Source organism: Talpa occidentalis, unplaced genomic scaffold, assembly GCF_014898055.3.
Source record: "Talpa occidentalis isolate TD23 unplaced genomic scaffold, MPIMG_talOcc4v2.1 talOcc4.18, whole genome shotgun sequence".
Classification (NCBI taxonomy): domain Eukaryota; kingdom Metazoa; phylum Chordata; class Mammalia; order Eulipotyphla; family Talpidae; genus Talpa; species Talpa occidentalis.
In genome coordinates, this window is record NW_023601851.1 from 9,753,887 (window position 1) to 9,772,229 (window position 18,343).

Consider the following 18,343-nt stretch of genomic DNA (forward strand, 5'->3'; position numbering starts at 1 on the left):
AAAGACTTTGACACACTGGCTATACGAAGAAAATGCCTAGCAACTGTTCTTGTTTTTGTCACCCCAGAAGAGACTGTTTTCTGCTACCACACCCTAGCACCTACACATTTGAACTCAATCACCACAGTTTTTGGTGCAAAAGTTGGACCTGGAAGTTGTAAGAGGGCTATGATCTCACCCTTTGCCCTGTCCCTGACTTCTCAAGGGACATTCAAAAACTGGGGGTGGAGCCTCAGGGTTGACTTTAAAGACAGAAGTAGTGAGCCAGAGGGGGTCCTTCAGTTTCTGCAGGGTCTCCCTCTTATGCTGCTGTCAGTACCAGGCTTACACCAGCAGGGGGACCTGGGGTGGTGGTCACTTCCACCCAAAGATGAGTCACTTCCGCCCAAAGTGGAGGCTGATGCAATAGTAACCGGATGTTGCAAATCCATGTAAAGTGCATGCGCAGGCTTTCCGAGAGATAGCCCCTCCCCTAAAATAAAGAGAGTTCGTGCTTCCAGCCAAGAGAGTGCACGTGTCTTTTCATCACCAGCCCCTCTGCCATGTTCCTGAACCCCGTCGGCCTGCAGGCAGGACCTGCAAGTGGCGCCCAACATGGGGCACGAGTACAAGGGATCCTCTGAGGGACCGATCAATCAGTAAGGTAAGGATTAGGTAAGTGGGTAAGTGATCGGCATCATGGGCAATACCATGTCCAAGGGCCAACTTGTTAGAGCCCTACAACTTCTGCTTAAACATTATGGAACTCCCATTAAGGTTCAGACCCTTAATGATCTAGTCTCAGTCCTCGCAAATACCAGCAAATGGTTCTTTCAGCAGGACACCGTCTCAGTAAGAAACTGGGAAAAGGTCAACTTTACAGGGACCTTTATGGACCCCAAACTATTCCCCCCCGTATTTTTTCTGTGTGGCAGCTAGTCCATGATGCCCTTAGTGATGGGGGAGCAGCTGCTTATGAACTAGTGGCTGAGGTATTGCACTCTGCAGCTCAGTCCGAAAGCAAAAAGCCTGCCACATACTCGGCCGCAGCAAGCTCAGCCACAGAAACCCTCCCTTCTCAATCCTCAAATCCGGGGGTAGATTTCTCTTCAGAGGAGGGGAATGTGGAGGACAAAACAAACTATCCACCTCCCTATGATAGACCACCCCCATCAACCAAAAATCGGCGGCATCCCTCCCCCACCACTCTCCCCTCTGCCCCTCCACTCAACTCTCATGGCTCTGACTCAGACCTTCCTGGGCTTATACAGTCCCTAACTTCTGTTCTTTCAAGATTTGTACCCTCCAACTCTGAAAATTCTTGGGAATCCCTTCTGGCCTGCCCGGTCTCGGTTGTTCAAAATGATCAGGGACAGCAGGTCCAACAACATTCGGCACTGCCTTTCCAAGACCTCAAGCTCTTAAAAGAATCTATTAGAGACTATGGACTTCAGAGCCCTTTTGTTCACCAAATGTTAGACACCTTTGAAAACTTTATTATGACACCCAATGACTGGAAGGACACTTTCCACGCGGTTTTGAGCCCGGGGGATTATCTTTTGTGGAAGGGTCAGTTTACAGAACTCTGTGACCAGTATGCTCAAACCAATATTCAAAGAGGTTTTCCCCAACAAACTAAAGAAATTTTAACCGGGGAGGGTCCCAATTATAGTACCAATCAGCAACAATGTTTATATAATCCTGTTGTTTTTGCACAAGTAGCCTTGGCTGCAAAATCAGCTTGGAAGGCACTGGGATCCAGGGGACAGCCTCACCAATCCCTTACAAAAATCCTTCAGGGCCCCTCAGAGCCATTTTCTGACTTTGTAGCTCGCCTTCTAACAGCAGCCTCTCGAATTATGGGTGAGGGCGAGCCTACCTCTATACTAGTCAAACAATTGGCGTTTGAAAATGCTAACAAATGGTGCCAGGAGGCCATTCGCCCATGGAAAGATAAACAGGATATTTCTGGGTACATACGCTTATGTAAGGATATTGACGGGGCTACCATTACAGGCACCATCATGGCGGCAGCTCTGCAGCCATCAGCCCAGCACCCCCCCTCCTTTGCAACATGATTCATTGGACAATAGTTAATAATCACCCTTTCCTTCTGCCGGTTTACAGAAAGGGGGGTATTCTCCTGTCATTCTTGTCTACCAATTCCACCACTGGACTCCCTTCTATAGTGTCTTTCAATCTATAGTTCAACAATCAATCCTCCCTCAATTGTAGCTGTCACCTTTCCTCTTGTTGTTCGAGAACCTTCAGCAATTCCTTTGTTGTCATGCATTTCCCTAAGGTCATTATTGTGCCTGTCAATGTGTCTGAGTCTACTTCTCAGGCAATCATCTGAAATCGACAAGCAGGTCCGGCATTGGTTGTTGGCGCCTTGATCTCCATCTTCTCGACGACTGGCAGCTGCAGCCGCAGTGGTTGGCGGCCTAGATCTATCCAACTTCGTACTCAATGCAGATATCAACAACCATCTCGCAGTTGGACTACTCCAGAGTCTACAGCACCTTTCTCACACTAGATTCCATTAACAACCATCTCACAGTCGGACTACTCCAGCTGAATCCACAAGTTTCCTAAATACAGGAAGAAATTGACTTATTGACTTTAACTGCTCATGTTCCTTGTATTCCTACCTATGGCTTCATGTGTGTTACAACTGCCATCCTTTTCAACTATTCCTTTCAAGTTCATACCCTTAATGCCTACCTGTGTGGCCCGTGGAACCAAACCTTTCTCAATTTTACTGCACAATTGGCTAATCAAATTCTAACCATTAACAACATCCGTGCTTCAGTACAAAATCCTTGGGGGAAGCAATATCACTCCTAGGTACAATCCTCTTCTGCCTGGAAATCATTTTCTACATCCTGTGGTGCCAGTGGAATAGACGTGGTGCCAGTGGACTAGACGAAAAATCTGCAAGTAGCTCTCCAAAATGTGTGCTATTCTCCATTACAGCCCACTGAAAATCCCAGGGTGTGGATAAACATTGCCCTTGACCAAACAGGCCAATGACGGGTAAGATGGTGGTGTACCTGTAGCAACCTAAGACAGCTCCACTACCTTACCTAGGATCCTGGTAGTGGGTGGCTATGACGGGTAAGCATGTGAGTACGACTGCCACAACCTAAGACAGGCCCAGTGTGTGCCCCCCCCCCCATCAATAAAGTAAAAACGGGGGAGATGTCAGTACCAGGCTTACACCAGCAGGGGGACCTGGGGTGGTGGTCGCTTCCGCCCAAAGATGAGTCACTTCCGCCCAAAGCGGAGGCTGATGCAACAGTAACCGGATGTTGCAAATCCACGTAAAGTGCATGTACAGGCTTTCCGAGAGATAGCCCCTCCCCTAAAATAAAGAGAGTTCCTGCTTCCAGCCAAGAGAGTGCACGTGTCTTTTCATCCCCAGCCCCTCCGCCGTGTTCCTGAACCCCATTGGCCTGCAGGCAGGACCGGCATGCTGCTCCTTGAATTTTGTTGGCCTTCTCACGAGCGTCTCCTGATGTGCTGAGATCCAGCAGCCCCACTTCTCTGGCTCCCTCCTGCCTATCTTTTTCTGGCATCAGCACCATCCTGCTTTCTTGAGAGTCAGTGGCAGCCTCCATCTTCACCTAATGGTGGATTCATCCTGGGCAGTGCAATGTGAATTTGTCCTGTTTCCTTCTCTCCTAGCCTCATCTGCCTTGCACAAACGCTTGCTTCTCTTTCCAGCCAGAACATTGCCTGGAATTTGCTTTCCTGAATGCTCTGCTCTTAGTCCTTGCCCATTCCAATTTGGACCCTGTTTTTTTTTTTTTTTTTTTTTTTGGCTGAATGTTTGCACACAAGGGGATGGTTGATTCTGGAGTTTGATTGTGAGTCTGTATTTTGAAATCCATCTCTCCTCTATACTTTTTCTCCCTCTCTCTCTTCCCTTTGTTCCTTTCATTAATTAAAAATCTTTGAGTGTGTCAGATTTTGATGAGATTGCTCTCATGTGCAATGGTTGGTACAAACCCTTACAATGGGAATATAGGATTTTCCCTTTAATAACTTGGGGTCCTTGGACACCTCCCAGTTTTGCTTGGTGTCACGTACATTTCTAAAATGCCTTCACTGTTTGATGAAAGACAAAATGTGAGACAGCTATTTCTTACCGATTTTGGCTGCTTCATACTCCTGGTTCCCAGCACACCTCTCAACACACACTTTTTTAAAGTTACTTTAACTTTAAAAAAATTATCATTTATTTTAATATCATTATTCATTTAAACAATATTTTCTTCCCACTCCCCCAGGTGTAGTCTCCCTAGAATTTCCTTCACTAATGTACCCATGCACCATCACCTCAGTCCCCTGTCAACACACACTTTTTCCAACATCAGATATTTCAGTATTTTTTCAAAACCTAGGATTTTTAATATACTCACATTTTTTTTTAATTTTTTTAAAGATTTCTTTCTTTCTTTATTTATACAAGCACTGGGTACAGTCAGAAGCGTGGGAGAGTGAGAAAATTCACCAGAACCAGACCGGGGAACATAACAGGCAGACTGACAAAATACACTGCTGACAGGAGCAGCGGGCATGGCAGGAGAGTTCTGGAATCACAGAGAAAAAGAGGGAGAAAATTCAAATAAATAGGATCATAAGAAAGAGGAGAAGTTACAACAGACACAGCAGAAAGCCAGAGGCAAATTACAGATTTCAAGAACATTTATATGCAAACAATTTCAATGATGAAGATGAAATGGGCATAGTCATAGAACTATACAATCACCCAAAGTTGAACAAAGAAGACAGACTATTTAAAACAATTACAAGCAGCAAAATTGAAAGATTAATTAAAAGCCCCTCAAAGTGCCAAAACTCAGGACCAGATGCCTTTGGAAGTGAGTTCTACCAAATGTTCAAGATCAACTAATGCCTGTCCTACACACTCTTTGAAAACATTAAGAAAGAAAGAATACCACCAGAAACATTTTAAAAAGCCAACTTTTTACTAACACCAAAACCAAAAGAAAACAAAAAACGCCAAAAATGAAATCTACATACCAATCTCCCTAATGAACACTAATGTTGGGTTTCATTTCAGTCATCAGCAGAAGTTTTCTCACGGGACAGCATCTCCAGTCTCTTGATGCTTCCCCTTTCATGTCGCTGATCAAGGATCATGGATAGGACAGAAGCCCCTTTAATTAGTGAGTGAGGCCTGCACAGAATAAATAATGCCTTAGGATCTTTAGTAGAATCTGAATACTCATGACCTTCTGTCGATAAGGACACACCTGATATGGTAGAGATCCTTTGGGAAGCTCTGGTGTGGCTGCTGACGGAATTTACCGTAAACACACTCAGCATACAGTGGACACCAGAAATAAGACAGTGAGTGAAAGCAGTTAATTTCACATGCAGTATAATCACTGAAAAGTTACAAATATATAATGGGTAGGTTTTTTTAAGAAACAATAAAGTTATAAAGGGGATTCTCTTTGTGTCATCAGGGAAATGCAAATCAAAACTACCATGAGATACCATCTTACACCAGTGAGAATGGCACATATTAAAAAAAACTAGCAACAACAAATGTTGGCGAGGGTGTGGAGAAAAAGGAACTCTTCTGCACTGTTGGTGGGAGTGCAAACTGGTCCAACCACTGTGGAGAGCTGTGTGGAGATTTCTGGACCTACTAAACATAGAGCTTCCATAGGATCCAGCAATTCCACTCCTAGGTATTTACCCAAAGGACACAGAAACATCAATTCCAAAGAACACCTGCACCCCTATGTTTATAGCAGCACTGTTTACAATAGCTAAGCTTTGGAAACAACCCAAATGCCCAAAAATAGATGACTGGATCAAGAAGATGTGGTACATATATACCATGGAATATTACTCAGCATTCAAAAAAGATAAACACATGCAATTTGCAGCAACATGGATGGCACTGGAAGGGATCATGCTCAGCGAAATAAGCCAAAAAGAAAAAGAAAAATACCGGATGGTCTCACTCATAGCAGGAATCTAGAAAACTTAAATAAGGGACCAGGAAAACGAATAACTATAAGAAAGTGAAAATCAAAATCAACAAAAAACTACGAACCAGAGACACTTTTAAGGGGGTGGGGGTGCGAGGGGAGAGATTGGGGTCAGAATGGGGGGGCTGCAATTGTATGGGGGAATATAAAAATAAAATTTATTATTAAAAAAAAAGAAACAATAAAGGAACTTAGGAAGCTATAATGGTAAAAACAAAATAATAGCTAGTGGACTGCACAATATTCTAGTATTTCCAGAAGTAGTTGAGGAATGGCACTCACATCACGCTGCACTTTACTTGTGTGTTTATCCACATTTATTTAATTACCAAGAACGCCTGGAAATTTGAGGGCAATATCTTTTGGGGCACATTATTATGGGGTCTCAGAGTGTTTGTGTTTCCATATGGAGTTGTTCAAACGAGAAAACTCATCAGATTTACATATCATAAATAATGTTATCATTTATTGTAGACGTAAAGAAATAAAGAATTTGAAGAAGATTTAAAATTGTGAAGTGAAATGCCCAAGTGTGTGGATGTTGTCTGGCCTTAGCTACTCTCTGCTGACTGCATCGACCCCTGCTTGCCCATGTGTGACGTCCAATTTTTCAAAAGTTCACACCAAAATATTTCATGATAATATGCAGTTCCAATTGGATATCAGACATTTAACTCATTCTCAGACATTCACATTCTGAGGGAGCTTATCAGGCTGAACTTGCCTTCAGCCCAGGCGAGTCCCATTTGGGCACAATTTCAGATTGGAGGCAGCCAGAAATAGTTAAAAGATGGGAAAAACTCAATATATAAACTTGTGGGATGACAACTTGCTACTGTTCTTTTAAATCATTGGCATTGTTATTTATCAACTGATAAATAACTTTCTTAATATTAATTCTTGATACTGTCATAGCTTACTGGTCAATAAAAGTTATGGAATATAGTAAGAATAGGTTATGGGATACAATGAGAATTCAAAACATGTATTGAATGAAGAAGCTGAATCAGACTGTTATAAATTTATACTAAGACTATTCATACTAAGACTTATAAATGTATACTATGACTATAGTAAGACTATTCATTTTGTCACCTTTGTATAACAGAATTGAAATTTTTACATTGATAAAACATTAACTGTCTCTAGGTTGTATGGCTTTAAACATTTTAGCACAATTAAATTTGTTGTGGATGTATAATACACACTAAGAACACTAAAGATTCCACTGTAAAAACAAATTAAATCAATAAGCCACTTCAGTGTAGCTAGATTAAAAAATCAACAGATGAAAATCAATTGCCTTCTTATACCCAAAAATTGAACTAGAAGAGAAGTGAAGAAAACAATCCCACTTACAACCATGAGACTAAGGGCCATGGAGCAGACATAACCAAGGAGGTGAAGATACAAGAAAAGGGTAAGGCATTGTTAAAAGAAATAGAAAAGACAAATAAATGGAAAGATACTCCGTGTTCTGGGCTTGGAAGAATCAACATTACCAAATGTCCATCTGACCCAAAGCAGTTTACAGATTCAATGCAATCCAAATAAGGACTTCAATGGCATTCTCTGAGGATATACAACAACCAAAAATCCTGACAAAAATGAGGAAGCATGATGGAGGCAGCACATTCCAGACTCCAGTCCATACACTAAAGCTCTAATACTTAAAGCAGCATGGCACTGGGACAAAAACAGACACACAGATCTCTGGAATATAGAGGGCAGTCTGAGGAACAAAGTCATGAAGTCAGCTGTAGCGAGACTGATGAAGAGGAGACTCAGCAAAATGTAACAGAGAAGTTGACTTCATGACTCCATTATGAGACACATATTGTAAGTTTTCACATTATATTCCTGGGCCGCTTTGGGAGGCCCAGTGAGGCCCGCTGGGCCCTGTGCATGGTGGAAACTGTGGCTGGAGGCCCATGTCACGGAGGTCGCTGAGGTGTGCTCAGACGCACAGGGGTCCCCCCTGACCCCCAACAGGAGGCCCCAGGTGTGAACACAGCACAGCCCCAGTGCGGGGAGTCGCCAGAGGTTGAAGCTCTGTCTGGGAGAGCGCGGCGAGCCTGGCGTGGCCCCTCGAGTGCATTGGGGCACACGAGAGCTCCCCCCACACCCCCGCCTCAAGCCTCCCCTGTACCTTTATTGCTTCTCCCTGAGCAGCGTCATCCAGGCCGTCGGGAACCTGGACTGGGAGGTGCCTCCATGCTCTGTTGAGTCTGTTTCTTTGGGGCTGTGCTGAGCGCCACTTTTATTCATGCTGTGGCGTGGCCCAGATGTGGCTCAATGTATAGAAATATAAACCCGTGCCTAAGTGACCAAAATATCATTTTCATTAAGTATTTTTAGGCAGTATGGCTGTTTAGCATAATAAATCTCTTGATATAATAACATTTCTGAACTCTTAGGGACTTAGAGAATCATGTCTCAAGAAAAGGTAATATATTGAACATAAATATAGTTTCTTTGCTGATTTTAAGAAAATAGCTAAAAATCATGAAATATTTTCATTAAATAAAAGAAGTATGATCCATCAACAAAATGAAACTGTAACTGATCAAATGGAGGAAGGTATTTGCAAATTATATATTTGATAAGACATAATTTCCAAAAATATTAACAACTCATACACCCAGCCGCAAAGCCTCAACAATCAGACTAAAAAACAGGCAGACAATCTGAACAGACATGGACACAGGCCCTTGAGAAAGTGCTTGACATCGCTCATCCCCAGGGAACACAGTCAAACCACAAGACAACAATGGCCTGTCATCTGGGAGTCAGGGGACATGGGGAGAAGGGAGCACCTGGGCACTGCTGGTGAGGGTACAGATTAGTGCCCTCATGTGGAAAGCTGTGGAGGTTTCTTTTAAAAATTAAGAACATAAATGTTATATGACCCGGTAATTCCACTCTACAGATATACGCATACTGGACATAAAGAGACACAAACCCCCATGTCAGTGCAACAAACAAATGAAATAAATAGTAGAAAAATCCACAAAAAAATGAAAGATTTTCTTTGAAAGATAAGATAGGCAAACCCTTAGTGAGACCAGGGGGAAAAAGACAGGAGCTGAATAAAATAAAAAATAAAAGAGGGATTGCAACTGTTACCACACAAATAAAAAAGAGAATAATGGATTATTGTGAACAATTACCTATCAGGTAACCTGGCAGGAATGCCTGAGTCCCTGAAGCATGTTTTGTGCCAACATTGAATAATGGAAAAATGGATCAGACAAGCCAATTAAGAGACCATGTGATTGAAGCAGTAATTAGAAAGTTCCCCAAGAGGAATGAAAACCAAGTGCAATTAAGTGAAACAGTTCTTGAAATGACGAGGGGGCAGCAGAAAGCAGCCTTGGAGACACCGGGCTTTTCAAAGTTGGGACAGGGGCTGATTATCCACAATTGAGGTCTTCATTGAAATGAGACTCTATCTTGAAGCCCTTGGTTGCATCTCAAGATCTTTTACAAAATTCAAATGAGCAGCTTTATATTAAATTGGTATAATAATGGGTGGAGGTCCTTTCTGGAAAAACCAACTCCTTTAAAAACGAGTATTGAAGACATTTCAAATCCTCTGCATCCCCTTCTCAAGGAAGCTCAGCTGTGCACCGGCTCTGTCCATGACGCAGACTCCCCTGCCAATGTCCCATCTTCAATGATGAACTGAGAGACTGGGGTTGCACAAGGAATGCGTGAAGCTTCTGATTTGAAAGTAAAGGAAAAAGTAACTTGATATTAACTGACAGAAGAAAACCAGTGGAAACAATTGTGTTGCAGTGAACTGAACAAAAAGGCTTAGAAAAGTGTATTCACATTATTTGTCACTTTGAAGCGGGGAATTTAGCTTTTCCCTGTTGAGTTGTATGAGATCCTTAGTCATTATTTATTAATCATTTATTAAATATATGGTTTGAAACCATTTCTCCCACTCCCTGGAAACCTTCACATTCTGCTGATGCTACTCCCTTTGCCCTGCAGAAACTTTGTACTTTCATGTAGCCTGGCGTATTTCTTTACTTTCTTGTGTATTGTGCTTTTGGTAGCACTTTCCAAAGATCATTCCCAGCACCAATGTAAAGAATGCTTTCCCATGTTTTGCTAGGATTGTTACAATTCCACCTCTTATGTTTAGTGTTTAATTCATCTGAGCTGACTTTTATGTACGGTTTGAGATTAGAGTCCAACTTTTTCTATTGACTGTGGATGTTGTGTTGTGCAACAGCACACTGATGAAGACACGGAAGTCGTGGAGCAGGCTGCACAAGGCAGAATGCTGCTGAGAGCAAGATCCTGGCTGTTTTGATTGATAGAAAAATCATAGAGTGTCAGCCACGTGCATTAGGAGGACAAGGAGAGAAGGATGGGTGAAACTCAGGAATGTTTTCTAGGGCTTGGGGGACATGAGTCTGCTGACCATGTTATCACGTTGATGACCAAGTGTTGTCATCAAAACTAGACTCCAGGCCCCCGGACACTGTCCTAATCTTATCAATTGATCAGTTTCTGGGGCCCCTTGTATATCGATCCTTGCCCCCCACCCCGTGTTCCCAGTCATACCTCATGATGCATGAGTTGGGGGTAAGTTCATGCATCCGTCCTCAGCCCCCTGGGTGCTCCTGGTCATACCTCTTGATGCACACCCTTCCCAGACTGATCAAGATTTCTGCTCTTGATTGATAGGAAAGGCACCTTGTAAGGTTTGGCTCATATGACTATGACTGGACAGTGCTGACCTTTGTATAGGGCTTCGTCATTATTAGTATTAAGAAGAGCAGAGGGGATGTCTTATACTGGGAGATAACAAATGAGGAGTCAGAAATGATGTTAAGTGACTGTGAAGGAAATGAAGAAAGAGCCAAAAGAGCAGCTGCTAGTTCAGCACATGGGGCTGAAGGGGAAGGCGCAATGCAGGCAGTCGGCCCCGGGACAGCAGCCTGGGCGTCAGACCATGACTCAGCAGCCTGGAGCGGAGATGCAGTTCACGAGGGTCCAGAGAGCCTGGGGATAGGAGAACTGACCACGACATTGAAGGAATGACAAGGGAGAAGCTTTGGGGATTGAACGCGTTTATCGGGTGGGGTACAAGAGAAGAATGATCCAACATAATCCTGGACAACAATCTTAAATTGCTGTGACTGGGCGAGGAGCCCTTCTGTGTCCTGCTCGCAGAGCCCCGTGTTAATAGAGCCAGGATCACAGCTGGATAAGGACTGACAACGAAAATGGCCTTTTTGTAATAAGGAACATCTTTGAGAAAAATAAGTAGATAAGTGATTTTTTTGGGTGGGAGGGAAGGAAAAGCCATTCAATAATGTGAAAAGGTGAGGTCACAGTTTTTCCACTTATTGAAGAGACTGTTATTTCCCCATGTGTAGCTCACTTGAAGGCCAATAAGGCAAGAAAAAAAAAAAATGAAAGGAATCCAACATCAGAAAAGAAGAATTAAAATTGTGTCTCTTTGGAGACAGAATAGCCTTCTATAGGCAGCCCAAGAAACCCCCTCCAAAGACAATCAGAACTACAAACTCAGCAAGGTCACGGGATACAAAACCAACTGACAAAAAATAGTTATGTTTCTGTACTAATGATCCAAAAAGAAAAAAAAAAAAACTATTCCATTTAGACAAACCTCAAAAAGAGTACATATTGAGGGAGTTGTTGAACCAAAGTGGTAGAAAATCTACATGCTAAAAACTATAGACACCAACAAATAAAATTGAAGAAGATACACTACGTGGAAAGAGACCCCAACTTTATGAATCAGAAGAAGAAAGTGTCAAAAGGCCAGGAGCCAGCCACCAATTCCCGGCACACCCTGTGAGAACTCTGACAGCCCTTTCACAGATCCACAAGAAATAATTTGAAAACATCACAGAAGCACAACCCTGGGCCGCTCAAGGCAACCCTGAGAAAGGTCGAAGCTGGAGGCACCCCCTTCTTGTCTTCAAATCCAAAGCTGACGCCATCTGGGTGGCGGGACGGGTCACCCGTCACCGGCCGTGCCCTCCTGCTGGGCTGCCTCTGAGTCTCCCACCATTGTCTCCCGCCCCCTGGTCTCGGCCTCTGGTGACCTCACAACCCCATTTCAGACACAGGACACTAAGTTTTGTGAGGCGGTGCCACGGGAGGGTCTGGCCTCAACCTGGGATGAATGAAACATCGGAAACGGGACCACTGCAGACCTGCCCACGGGAAAGAGCGCAGCAGCGACAGGAAGCTGGGAGGGCCCCGCATATCACCCACTTGCTGAGATTTCCTGCAGGCGCCAGCCACTGAGCAGCCCACGGGTGCAAGGGCCACTGTCCCGAGGAGCAGGTCACGCAGTCACTGAGGGCCGGGAAAGTGTTCAGGGCCGGAGGGAGCAGCAGGATGGTGAAGTATCCGAGCACTGCAGGCCCCGTGTCTGTCTGTCTGTCTGTCTGTCTGGGTGTCAGAGAAGCCAGAATTTTGAAAGTCAAGAGTTTTGAGAGAATCAAGCACGTCCCTGCCCTGGCACGTCTTAGGGCCACACACACATCACGCTCAGCACCCTCTCGGGGTGCCACGCTCTGTGGGTTTAGACAACCCCACATGGCCTGAGTCGGCATCCTAATAATACAGGAGCCCACAGAGCCCTCTGCTCCCCGTTCCTCCCACCCCTCCCCTCCCACCCCGGCCTTTTGACTGTCTTGGTAATTTTGCTGTTGCAGGATGTCACGGAGTGGGAAGAGCTGTACACGCAACCTTCCCGGCATCTGAGCCTCCCCAGCTCCTCCACCCCCGCTGCTGACAGCTAATCCCCTCCGGTGTCTAATGGCCCCACGGTCTGCCTGGCCTCAGGCCTGTCCTCTGGGACCCGGGCCTTTGTGTGCAGGCTCACTCCATGGAGATGCCTCTGCCTCTCTTGCCCGCTGCAGCGGGGTTCTCCCGCCCAGACATCAGCACCCTCCCCACGTGGGCTCAGAGTCCTGCTGCTGGTTCTTTGTTTTCCCATGTACGTCAGTCTTCGGTTGCATTTTAACTCATATGTAGTAACTAGTTTTGCACTCAGACAACTTCTCATTCCACGTGGATTAGAATATTCCGGAACAGTCTCTGCTAAATAAATCCTTTCCCAAACTAAATGAGCACATGTGACACTTGCCAAATTATTTTACATGAGGACCCAAGATTTTACAAATCCATTAATATTCAGCTGTGGCCTTAACACACCATGCACATGTGCTCACTTTCAGGAGAGGTTCTGAGGTCACGGGAGCTCTGAAGTCACTGAAGTTCTGGGGTCACTGGGGTCCTGGGGTCACTGGGGTTCAGTAGTCATTCAGGTGCAGGGGTCACTGGGATTGTGATGTCACAGGGGCTCAGGTGCCACTGGGATTCCAGGGTCACTGGGTTTCTGGGGTCTTTGGAGTGCAGAAATCACTGGGGTTCAGAGGTTGGGGCTCCTGCGGTCACTACCGCTCAGGGCTCACTGGGGTTCAGGACCCAGCCCTGACAAGGTTCTTTCTTCCTGGCCCTCGGTGACCACGCAGGGCACCGTGCTGACCCCAGGGACACTGGAGCCCCTGGGACCTCAGAACCTCTCCTGAGAGTGAACACATGTGCACTGTGCATTAAGGCCACAGCTGAATATTAATGAATTTATTAAATCTCACAACACCACCCTCAGGGCCTGTCCCCACCCAGGCCAACAAGTTTCTCCAATGTAAGGACAACTCCTGGGCATGTCCCCCAACGGGAAACACAAATAAGCTCCGTCCAGATGCACGAAGGCCCGATGTGACACCAGCCCAGAGACAGCCCAGCGACGGCCACGCTGGGCGCACGCAGGCCACGCTGGCCAAGACACACTGCCACACTGGCGGGAGACACACCCACCAGGCAAATCTCGGCTCCGGCACTTGTGGGGTTGAGGTGGCAGCACGGGGGTGACACAGGGATTTCTAACACAACAGGAACATTCCCAGTCCTGAGGCGCCGGCTCCATCCTGCTGCCCTCTGGTTCTGCTGCCCTTCCTGCCTCTCCCACTGTTCCCCCCATGCTCCTTCCTCCTGTCTGTTTATCCCTCCTCCTGCCTCCCCACCTGCCAGGTCCCAGGAGGTCGCACAGGGGGTGGCGGTGACTTTCCAGCTCCCTGAGGATGGGGATCACCTGGGGCTCTGAGGGGGCCACACCGGGTCCCTGCGGCGGTCAGGGGAGGTGATGGGGCCTGATGGGGGGTTCAGGTCCTGCTCACAGAGTCCCCTAGGACGCCCTGATGGTGCTGCTGACTTGAGAGGCTCGTTACTGGGGACACCGCTGAGAAGTCCAAGGGGACAAGGGACACCCGGGCCCCTCGGGTGAGGTCCCTGAGGAAGGGGAGCCTGGGACGGTGTCAGGGTCTGAGGGGGCAGCAGGGGACAGAGGTAATGAGCCATGGGGCTGTCTGCGGAGTCAGTGAGCCAGAGGCCTGGACCCTTGATGTCAGAGGCCAGCACCGCGGAGGGCAGCGGCTGACCTGGCCATCAAGAGATGTTTGCATTTCCTCCCATCTCTGTGAGGGCAAATTTTGTGGGAAGCCACTGCTGGGCCCGCGGGCGCTTCCCGGAAGACTGGACGTGTGGGTCAAATAAGGTGGAGAAGTTCCTCTTGTAATTAAATGTTTTCTATTCAGTATGAATATATATTCCATTGACCTGCATTTCAAAGTGTCAGCCTTTCAATAGGAACAACTGACCTCATTGTGTTGTCCTACAAAAGGGAATTTTATTTTTTTCTCTTTTGAGGTAACAGGTTTTACAACCAAGTATCATTTCACAATGCATTTTGTATTTCAGAGGATCAGTAGTTAAAATATTCATCTTATAACTGAAAGCTAATATTTAAAACTCACAGTTCAATTTCACAATGTCATATTTTCTGGGATGAATTTCAAAGAGGGAATTTTTTTTTTTTTTTTTTACTTTTCTTCAACTAAAGGACTTCTGCAGCTTAGGTTTTTAATATATTTGTGGTCATATAATATTTTAATTATGGTCTATCTGACAATTATTGTTCATAGCCATGTATTTCGGCACTGAGAACACTGAGATGAAAGTGCATCACATGTTAAATATCACACGTGCGAGAGCTTTTCAGGAACAGTGAGGAAGTATCTTAAGACGAAGTTAAAATTCACACTAGTAGTTTAAAAGGGAAAGCTTCACATGTTCATCCCCAGAATATGACACAATAGTGAGTCAGAAATTCATAAACTTTTGAGGCGATAAATATTGATATTTTTTTCCTTCACACTGAAGTGATAGTCACGTGTAGAAATCAGTCTATCATGGATGTGAACATTTTACCTGACTCCACACAGCAGCACAGCTATATAAAATATAATATTATCAATATAAATATTATTTTAAGTCACTGAAAATGTTTTCACAGAGGGCACAAATCAGCAGGTTCTGAATTTGTTTTCTTGTTTCCATTACAATAGCAAAAATTGTTCCTCTAGTCTCATACAATAATTATATATCACCACATTCTCCTAAAAAGCCTGCCTCCCCAGGGCCAACCATCCATCATCCCATGGGGGGATGTTGAGATTGGGGAGGAGGAGAGCAGGCAGGGCTGCCCTGTGTTCAGATGTCCCACTCATTCACGGACCGGGGGGGGAGGGACAAACCCGCATCTGGGGGACCCGGGGCCCTGGGACTGGCAGGGACAGCCACACGCACAGACCATCCGGCTCAGCTCCGGAGCGGCCTCCTCCCTGCACAGACGTGCATGAGTCTGAGGGGGACAGAGAGGCCGTGAGGGACCAGGGGTGGATGAGCCCATCCTGCAGGAGGGACGTGTGGGTGTGACCCAGGAGGAAACTGCGGGAAACATGGTCTCTGGGTCCTTAGATGTGGGGAGTCAGGGGCAGGGAGATGAGGAGATGAGGGGATGGACCAGGAGGCACCGTGAGGCCACAGGGGCAGGAATCTGACAGAGGAGGCATCAGGACACGCTGCATGGGGACGCTGAGCCCAGATCATTCAGCTCCAGGACAGAGTTAGGTCCTGGGGAGCAGGAAAACAGGGAACAGTGCACCCCATCTCTCCCTGCACACCCATCTCTGTGGAGCCTCCCCAGACCAGGGCTGTGCTATTGGAGCAGGACAGGCTCTCCAGGGTGGGGAGTGGCTGGGCATGGTCACGTGTCCTCTGGGGCTGTGCCCTGGACAATCACTGGGAGGTGTGCTGGGTAAAGACACTGGGGCCTGGGCAGGAGGTGGGAAAGCAAGACTGGCACAGTGGGGAGGGGCTGTGAGTCAGGCTCTGAGATCAACCAGAGCATAATCCCACGATCAGCCTCTCCAATCCACACCCTGAGAGTGGCTGCTGGGACATGCTTGTGACTGTCCTTGTAGGTTTCATTTAGACTCAGACTGGAAGGTTTCACTTATGCTGTATTCTGCTCAATATTTTTATGCAGGGGCCTCCCCGGTGGAGCAACAGTTGAGCGCTGGGTTGCGAAGCTGCCCACTGCCCCTGCGGCACCTGTTCAATCCCCGGCTGTTCCCCGGACACCGGAGGAGAGTCCCACATGCCCCACAGAACTCTCCTGCCGCCCGCTGCTCCCGTCAGCAGTGTACTTCGGTCCTTCTGCCTGCTCTGCTCCCTGCTCTAGCTCTGGTGAATTCTCTCACCCTCCCGAGCTTCTGACTGTACCCAGTGCATGTATAAACAAACAAATAAATAAATGAATAAATAATACATGCCTCCTAAAAAAAAAAAAAAGGAATCAATGTGAAAATGTAATTTAAAAAATATTTTTATGTAGATGATGGCTCCAGGAGTGACCAATCTCATGGCTGTGACAGATTTCGTCCTCCTGGGTTTCTCCACCCAGGGGACCATGGGCTTCTTGCACCCGCTGCTCTTCTCCCTGGTCTACCTGTCCTCCCTGCTGGGGAATGGGCTCATCATCCTCATCTCTACCCTGGACCGGCACCCTGGAACTTCTTCCTGAGGAGTCTGTCACTAACGGACCTCTCCCTCATCTCAGCCATGGTCCACAAGTCCATCGCCAACTCTCTGAGGCACAGCAGAGACATCTCCTTCCGGAGCTGTGTCTTCCAGGTCTTTGTGCTGATTATGTCAGGAGTTTCAGAGCTTCACCTGCTCCCTCGAGAGGAAGGTCCCTGAGGGCTGGAATCTGACCGTGTCCAACACACGGACACCAGCTCCAGAGCTCAAATAGCCCAGCCCTTAGGGCCTGCTCTGTCCATGAGGCGGCGCAGGACAGGGTGCAACATCCTGTGAGTGCTCAGAGGCTCCCCACGAGCACCAACCATGGAGTGAGAGTCCGGGACGCCCTCTGTCCTGCCATGGGGACAACCTCAGGTGAGAGACTCGACAAGGCAGCAGGAACTTACCCCCCAGACTGCAGGTATCTGCCTCTAGCTGTTTGCAGGGGAGAATCCACTCACACTTGAAATATTTTAGATGTCAACCTTCATTTTTAGACTTGAGAAAGCTCTTTTGTTAAACCTCACATTTTTAAAATAATACAAGCTAATGAATTATAAATGAGCACAAGTCACTCAATGTCCCACTGCCATATCAGCCTGGGGAGAGACTCAATGACAGAAAAAAAAAAATATATATATATATTTAAGATGATCAAAAATACTGATTTTTAATACATTGATCACATTAGAAGATTTTGATTTATGGGAGATGTGACGGTTTTTGCTTCATACCTGGATTTTAGCATTCAGGACACTGAGTATGTTTTTGTACTGAACAAAATCACAACAATTAATGAGATTAGATTGTAGCAGACCCCTCCTGTCTCCTTGCTGCTCCCCTCAGCAGTGTGTTTCAATCCTTCTGCCTGTTCTGCTCCCAGCTCTGTCTCTGGGGAATCCTCTCACCCCTGCACGTCTGGCCTGTACCCGGGTTCTTGTATAAATAAAAATTAAAAAAAAGAAAATCCAGAGGAAGTTAAAACTGCATATTGTTAAATTCAGAACGTTATGCCTTCTTGTCCTAAATAGTATGACAGAGAGGAGTCAAGTAGAAAATCAGTAACTCTTACAGCAACATGTTGACCACTTCATGGCCCTGACATGACCGTGAGGCTGGCAGGGACGTGTGACTGTTTATGGACGTGAACTTGGGATTTTTTGCCAACTCCCTCACTCAGGGATTGTTAGTGATTTTGTAAAACAAAGTCACAGTATTTAAATAGGGTCAGGAGGAGAGATATATGTCAAAAATATTTCCTCATTTTAAATTTGTATACAATACACTAAACAGATGTCAAAATTCTTGACCAACACATATCCTCATTTATTTCCTTATTTTCATTAAAT